The following is an 8240-nucleotide window of genomic DNA, read 5'->3' on the forward strand; positions in this document are numbered from 1 at the left end:
AACATATTGGCAAGCAAGAGACGGAGAGCACGGCACCTTCTAGGAGGCCAAGAAGGAAGCCGCACAACACCTGCACTGTGTCTGCACCTTTCAAACTGCTAGAAGATAGTGGCTTGCCACTGGCCTGCCTCTTCAGTTGCCATTGGCATTCCAATGGAAGGTATTCTTGGACAACTCTGCTCTGCTTGCTGCTAGTTCTGCCCCAGCCTACCATCCATAACCTTGCTCTTCCCTTGAGGCTCTGAGATGCCAAGAACTTGTCAACTTCAAAGGGCGGGCCGGGCTACATCTACTCAGCTGGCACAGCTTCTCCTTGCTAGACCTAGTGGCAAAGCATTTTGCTGAGATGCAGAAGGCAAGAAATGCAGAATACGGAGACGCGGAGCTGTCCCACCTGCCGCTGCCAGGCGTCTTTCCGCAGAAGGAGCGCCCCGGAGCGCACCGCAACCGCCACCGTCATCTCTGCGCAAAGAGCCAAAATATTTGAAAACCCGCCAAAACTAATCCAAAAATATTTTCAAACCCGCCAAAACAGAGAACCAGACAGAAGTGATCAAAACATTCGAAAAACCTGCCAAAACATGATAAAGTCCACCAAAGCTAATCCAAACACACCAAAAACTGGGCTACACATAATCAAAACAAATCAAAACAAATCAAAACGTTCCGAAAACCCGCCAAAATATTTCAAAATCCGTCAAAACAAATCAAAACATTCCGAATACCCGCCAAAACATTCCAAATACCCGCCAAAATATTTGAAAACCCGCCAAAAGGAATCCAAATATTCCAAAACCTGCCAACACAATAAATACAACACAAGAGAATACTAAACATTCTAAAACCCAAAAAAAACATACCGAAAACCCGCCAAAACTTCATAAAAACAAATCAAAACCAACCAAAATATTCCGAAAACCCGCCAAAATAATTTGCACCCGCAAAACTGATCAAAACATTCTGAAAATATGCCAAAACATTATAAAACCAGCCAGAATTGATCAAAACTTTCAAAAAACTTGGCAAAACATCATAAAAACAAATCAAAGCCAGCCAAAACATTCCAAAAACCAGCCAAAATATTCCGAAATCTGGCCAAAACATAATCAAAACAAATCAAAACCAACCAAAACATTCCAGAAACCCGACAAAATAGTTTAGAACCTGCCAAAACTGATCAAAACATTCTGAAAAGATGCCAAAATCCTAGAAAACCAGTCAGAAGTGATCAAAACTTTCAATAACTTGCCAAAACATAATCAAAACAAATGAAAGCAAACCAAACCATTCCAAATACCCGCCAAAATATTTGAAAACCCGCCAAAAGGAATCCAAACATTCCAAAACCTGCCAACACCATAAAAACAACACAAGAGAATACTAAACATTCTAAAACCCAACCAAAACATTCCGAAAACCCTCCAAAACTTCATAAAAACAAATCAAAACCAACTGAAATATTCCGAAAACCCGCCAAAATAATTTGCACCCGCAAAACTGATCAAAACATTCTGAAAAGATACCAAAACATTAGAAAACCGGCCAGAACTGATCAAAACATTCAAAAAACTTGGCAAAACACCATAAAAACAAATCAAAACCAACCAAAACATTCCAGAAACCCGACAAAATAGTTTAGAACCTGCCAAAATGGATCAAAACATTCTGAAAAGATGCCAAAATATTAGAAAACCAGTCAGAAGTGATCAAAACATTCAATAACTTGACAAAATATCATAAAAACAAATCAAAACCAACCAAAACATTCCACAAACCTGACAAAATAGTTTAGAACCTGCCAAAACGGATCAAAACATTCTGAAAAGATGCCAAAATCCTAGAAAACCAGTCAGAAGTGATCAAAATATTCAATAACTTGCCAAAACATAATCAAAACAAATGAAAGCAAACCAAAACATTCCAAATACCCGCCAAAATATTTGAAAACCCGCCAAAAGGAATCCAAACATTCCAAAACCTGCCAACACAATAAAAACAACACAAGAGAAAACAAAACATTCTAAAACACCATCAAAACATTCCAAAAACCCGCCAAAACATCGTAAAAACAAAGCAAAACAAAAAAAAACAATAAGAGGAACACGGCAACATATTGGCAAGCAAGAGACGCAGAGCGCGGCACCTTCTAGGAGGCCAAGAAGGAAGCCGCACAACACCTGCACTGTGTCTGCACCTTTCAAACTGCTAGAAGATAGTGGCTTGCCACTGGCCTGCCTCTTCAGTTGCCATTGGCATTCCAATGGAAGGTATTCTTGGACAACTCTGCTCTGCTTGCTGCTAGTTCTGCCCCAGCCTACCATCCATAACCTTGCTCTTCCCTTGAGGCTCTGAGATGCCAAGAACTTGTCAACTTCAAAGGGCGGGCCGGGCTACATCTACTCAGCTGGCACAGTTTCTCCTTGCTAGACCTAGTGGCAAAGCATTTTGCTGAGATGCAGAAGGCAAGAAATGCAGAATACGGAGACGCGGAGCTGTCCCACCTGCCGCTGCCAGGCGTCTTTCCGCAGAAGGAGCGCCCCGGAGCGCACCGCAACCGCCACCGTCATCTCTGCGCAAAGAGCCAAAATATTTGAAAACCCGCCAAAACTAATCCAAAAATATTTTCAAACCCGCCAAAACAGAGAACCAGACAGAAGTGATCAACACATTCGAAAAACCTGCCAAAACGTGAGAAAGCCCACCAAAGCTAATCCAAACACACCAAAAACTGGGCTAAACATAATCAAAACAAATCAAAACAAATCAAAACGTACTGAAAACCCGCCAAAATATTTCAAAACCCGTCAAAACAAATCAAAACATTCCGAATACCCACCAAAACATTCTAAATACCCGCCAAAATATTTGAAAACCCGCCAAAATGAATCCAAACATTCCAAAACCTGCCAACACCATAAAAACAACACAAGAGAATACTAAACATTCTAAAACCCAACCAAAACATACCGAAAACCCTCCAAAACTTCATAAAAATAAATCAAAACCAACCGAAATATTCCGAAAATGCGCCAAAATAATTTAGACACGCAAAACTGATCAAAACATTCTGAAAAGATGCCAAAACATTACAAGACCAGCCAAAAGTGATCAAAACATTCAAAAAACTTGGCAAAACATCATAAAAACAAATCACAGCCAACCAAAACATTCCAAAAACCAGCCAAAACATTCCAAAATCCGGCCAAAACATAATAAAAACAAATCAAAATCAACCAAAACATTCCAGAAACCCGACAAAATAGTTTAGAACCTGCCAAAACTGATCAAAACATTCTGAAAAGATGCCAAAATCCTAGAAAACCAGTCAGAAGTGATCAAAACTTTCAATAACTTGCCAAAACATAATCAAAGCAAATGAAAGCAAACCAAACCATTCCAAATACCCGCCAAAATATTCGAAAACCCGCCAAAAGGAATCCAAACATTCCAAAACCTGCCAACACCATAAAAACAACACAAGAGAATACTAAACATTCTAAAACCCAACCAAAACATTCCGAAAACCCTCCAAAACTTCATAAAAACAAATCAAAACCAACCAAAATATTCCGAAAACCCGCCAAAATAATTTGCACCCGCAAAACTGATCAAAACATTCTGAAAAGATACCAAAACATTAGAAAACCGGCCAGAACTGATCAAAACATTCAAAAAACTTGGCAAAACACCATAAAAACAAATCAAAACCAACCAAAACATTCCAGAAACCCGACAAAATAGTTTAGAACCTGCCAAAACGGATCAAAACATTCTGAAAAGATGCCAAAATATTAGAAAACCAGTCAGAAGTGATCAAAACATTCAATAACTTGACAAAATATCATAAAAACAAATCAAAACCAACCAAAACATTCCACAAACCTGACAAAATAGTTTAGAACCTGCCAAAACGGATCAAAACATTCTGAAAAGATGCCAAAATCCTAGAAAACCAGTCAGAAGTGATCAAAATATTCAATAACTTGCCAAAACATAATCAAAACAAATGAAAGCAAACCAAAACATTCCAAATACCCGCCAAAATATTTGAAAACCCGCCAAAAGGAATCCAAACATTCCAAAACCTGCCAACACAATAAAAACAACACAAGAGAAAACAAAACATTCTAAAACACCATCAAAACATTCCAAAAACCCGCCAAAACATCGTAAAAACAAAGCAAAACAAAAAAAAACAATAAGAGGAACACGGCAACATATTGGCAAGCAAGAGACGCAGAGCGCGGCACCTTCTAGGAGGCCAAGAAGGAAGCCGCACAACACCTGCACTGTGTCTGCACCTTTCAAACTGCTAGAAGATAGTGGCTTGCCACTGGCCTGCCTCTTCAGTTGCCATTAGCATTCCAATGGAAGGTATTCTTGGACAACTTTGCTCTGCTTGCTGCTAGTTCTGCCCCAGCCTACCATCCATAACCTTGCTCTTCCCTTGAGGCTCTGAGATGCCAAGAACTTGTCAACTTCAAAGGGCGGGCCGGGCTACATCTACTCAGCTGGCACAGCTTCTCCTTGCTAGACCTAGTGGCAAAGCATTTTGCTGAGATGCAGAAGGCAAGAAATGCAGAATACGGAGACGCGGAGCTGTCCCACCTGCCGCTGCCAGGCGTCTTTCCGCAGAAGGAGCGCCCCGGAGCGCACCGCAACCGGCACCGTCATGTCTGCGCAAAGAGCCAAAATATTTGAAAACCCGCCAAAACTAATCCAAAAATATTTTCAAACCCGCCAAAATAGAGAACCAGACAGAAGTGATCAACACATTCGAAAAACCTCCCAAAACGTGAGAAAGCCCACCAAAGCTAATCCAAACACACTAAAAACTGGGCTAAACATAATCAAAACAAATCAAAACAAATCAAAACGTACTGAAAACCCGCCAAAATATTTCAAAACCCGTCAAAACAAATCAAAACATTCCGAATACCCACCAAAACATTCTAAATACCCGCCAAAATATTTGAAAACCCGCCAAAAGGAATCCAAACATTCCAAAACCTGCCAACACCATAAAAACAACACAAGAGAATACTAAACATTCTAAAACCCAACCAAAACATACCGAAAACCCTCCAAAACTTCATAAAAATAAATCAAAACCAACCGAAATATTCCGAAAATGCGCCAAAATAATTTAGACACGCAAAACTGATCAAAACATTCTGAAAAGATGCCAAAACATTACAAGACCAGCCAAAAGTGATCAAAACATTCAAAAAACTTGGCAAAACATCATAAAAACAAATCACAGCCAACCAAAACATTCCAAAAACCAGCCAAAATATTCCAAAATCCGGCCAAAACATAATAAAAACAAATCAAAATCAACCAAAACATTCCAGAAACCCGACAAAATAGTTTAGAACCTGCCAAAACTGATCAAAACATTCTGAAAAGATGCCAAAATCCTAGAAAACCAGTCAGAAGTGATCAAAACTTTCAATAACTTGCCAAAACATAATCAAAGCAAATGAAAGCAAACCAAAACATTCCAAATACCCGCCAAAATATTTGAAAACCCGCCAAAAGGAATCCAAACATTCCAAAACCTGCCAACACAATAAAAACAACACAAGAGAAAACAAAACATTCTAAAACACCATCAAAACATTCCAAAAACCCGCCAAAACATCGTAAAAACAAATCAAAACAAAAAAAAACAATAAGAGGAACATGGCAACATATTGGCAAGCAAGAGACGGAGAGCACGGCACCTTCTAGGAGGCCAAGAAGGAAGCCGCACAACACCTGCACTGTGTCTGCACCTTTCAAACTGCTAGAAGATAGTGGCTTGCCACTGGCCTGCCTCTTCAGTTGCCATTGGCATTCCAATGGAAGGTATTCTTGGACAACTCTGCTCTGCTTGCTGCTAGTTCTGCCCCAGCCTACCATCCATAACCTTGCTCTTCCCTTGAGGCTCTGAGATGCCAAGAACTTGTCAACTTCAAAGGGCGGGCCGGGCTACATCTACTCAGCTGGCACAGCTTCTCCTTGCTAGACCTAGTGGCAAAGCATTTTGCTGAGATGCAGAAGGCAAGAAATGCAGAATACGGAGACGCGGAGCTGTCCCACCTGCCGCTGCCAGGCGTCTTTCCGCAGAAGGAGCGCCCCGGAGCGCACCGCAACCGCCACCGTCATCTCTGCGCAAAGAGCCAAAATATTTGAAAACCCGCCAAAACTAATCCAAAAATATTTTCAAACCCGCCAAAACAGAGAACCAGACAGAAGTGATCAAAACATTCGAAAAACCTGCCAAAATATGATAAAGTCCACCAAAGCTAATCCAAACACACCAAAAACTGGGCTACACATAATCAAAACAAATCAAAACAAATCAAAACGTTCCGAAAACCCGCCAAAATATTTCAAAATCCGTCAAAACAAATCAAAACATTCCGAATACCCGCCAAAACATTCCAAATACCCGCCAAAATATTTGAAAACCCGCCAAAAGGAATCCAAACATTCCAAAACCTGCCAACACAATAAATACAACACAAGAGAATACTAAACATTCTAAAACCCAAAAAAAACATACCGAAAACCCGCCAAAACTTCATAAAAACAAATCAAAACCAACCAAAATATTCCGAAAACCCGCCAAAATAATTTGCACCCGCAAAACTGATCAAAACATTCTGAAAATATGCCAAAACATTATAAAACCAGCCAGAACTGATCAAAACTTTCAAAAAACTTGGCAAAACATCATAAAAACAAATCAAAGCCAGCCAAAACATTCCAAAAACCAGCCAAAATATTCCGAAATCTGGCCAAAACATAATCAAAACAAATCAAAACCAACCAAAACATTCCAGAAACCCGACAAAATAGTTTAGAACCTGCCAAAACTGATCAAAACATTCTGAAAAGATGCCAAAATCCTAGAAAACCAGTCAGAAGTGATCAAAATATTCAATAACTTGCCAAAACATAATCAAAACAAATGAAAGCAAACCAAAACATTCCAAATACCCGCCAAAATATTTGAAAACCCGCCAAAAGGAATCCAAACATTCCAAAACCTGCCAACACAATAAAAACAACACAAGAGAAAACAAAACATTCTAAAACACCATCAAAACATTCCAAAAACCCGCCAAAACATCGTAAAAACAAAGCAAAACAAAAAAAAACAATAAGAGGAACACGGCAACATATTGGCAAGCAAGAGATGGAGAGCGCGGCACCTTCTAGGAGGCCAAGAAGGAAGCCGCACAACACCTGCACTGTGTCTGCACCTTTCAAACTGCTAGAAGATAGTGGCTTGCCACTGGCCTGCCTCTTCAGTTGCCATTAGCATTCCAATGGAAGGTATTCTTGGACAACTTTGCTCTGCTTGCTGCTAGTTCTGCCCCAGCCTACCATCCATAACCTTGCTCTTCCCTTGAGGCTCTGAGATGCCAAGAACTTGTCAACTTCAAAGGGCGGGCCGGGCTACATCTACTCAGCTGGCACAGCTTCTCCTTGCTAGACCTAGTGGCAAAGCATTTTGCTGAGATGCAGAAGGCAAGAAATGCAGAATACGGAGACGCGGAGCTGTCCCACCTGCCGCTGCCAGGCGTCTTTCCGCAGAAGGAGCGCCCCGGAGCGCACCGCAACCGCCACCGTCATGTCTGCGCAAAGAGCCAAAATATTTGAAAACCCGCCAAAACTAATCCAAAAATATTTTCAAACCCGCCAAAATAGAGAACCAGACAGAAGTGATCAACACATTCGAAAAACCTGCCAAAACGTGAGAAAGCCCACCAAAGCTAATCCAAACACACTAAAAACTGGGCTAAACATAATCAAAACAAATCAAAACAAATCAAAACGTACTGAAAACCCGCCAAAATATTTCAAAACCCGTCAAAACAAATCAAAACATTCCGAATACCCACCAAAACATTCTAAATACCCGCCAAAATATTTGAAAACCCGCCAAAATGAATCCAAACATTCCAAAACCTGCCAACACCATAAAAACAACACAAGAGAATACTAAACATTCTAAAACCCAACCAAAACATACCGAAAACCCTCCAAAACTTCATAAAAATAAATCAAAACCAACCGAAATATTCCGAAAATGCGCCAAAATAATTTAGACACGCAAAACTGATCAAAACATTCTGAAAAGATGCCAAAACATTACAAGACCAGCCAAAAGTGATCAAAACATTCAAAAAACTTGGCAAAACATCATAAAAACAAATCACAGCCAACCAAAACATTCCAAAAACCAG

Source organism: Passer domesticus, chromosome 3 (genome assembly GCF_036417665.1).
Source record: "Passer domesticus isolate bPasDom1 chromosome 3, bPasDom1.hap1, whole genome shotgun sequence".
Lineage (NCBI taxonomy): Eukaryota > Metazoa > Chordata > Aves > Passeriformes > Passeridae > Passer > Passer domesticus.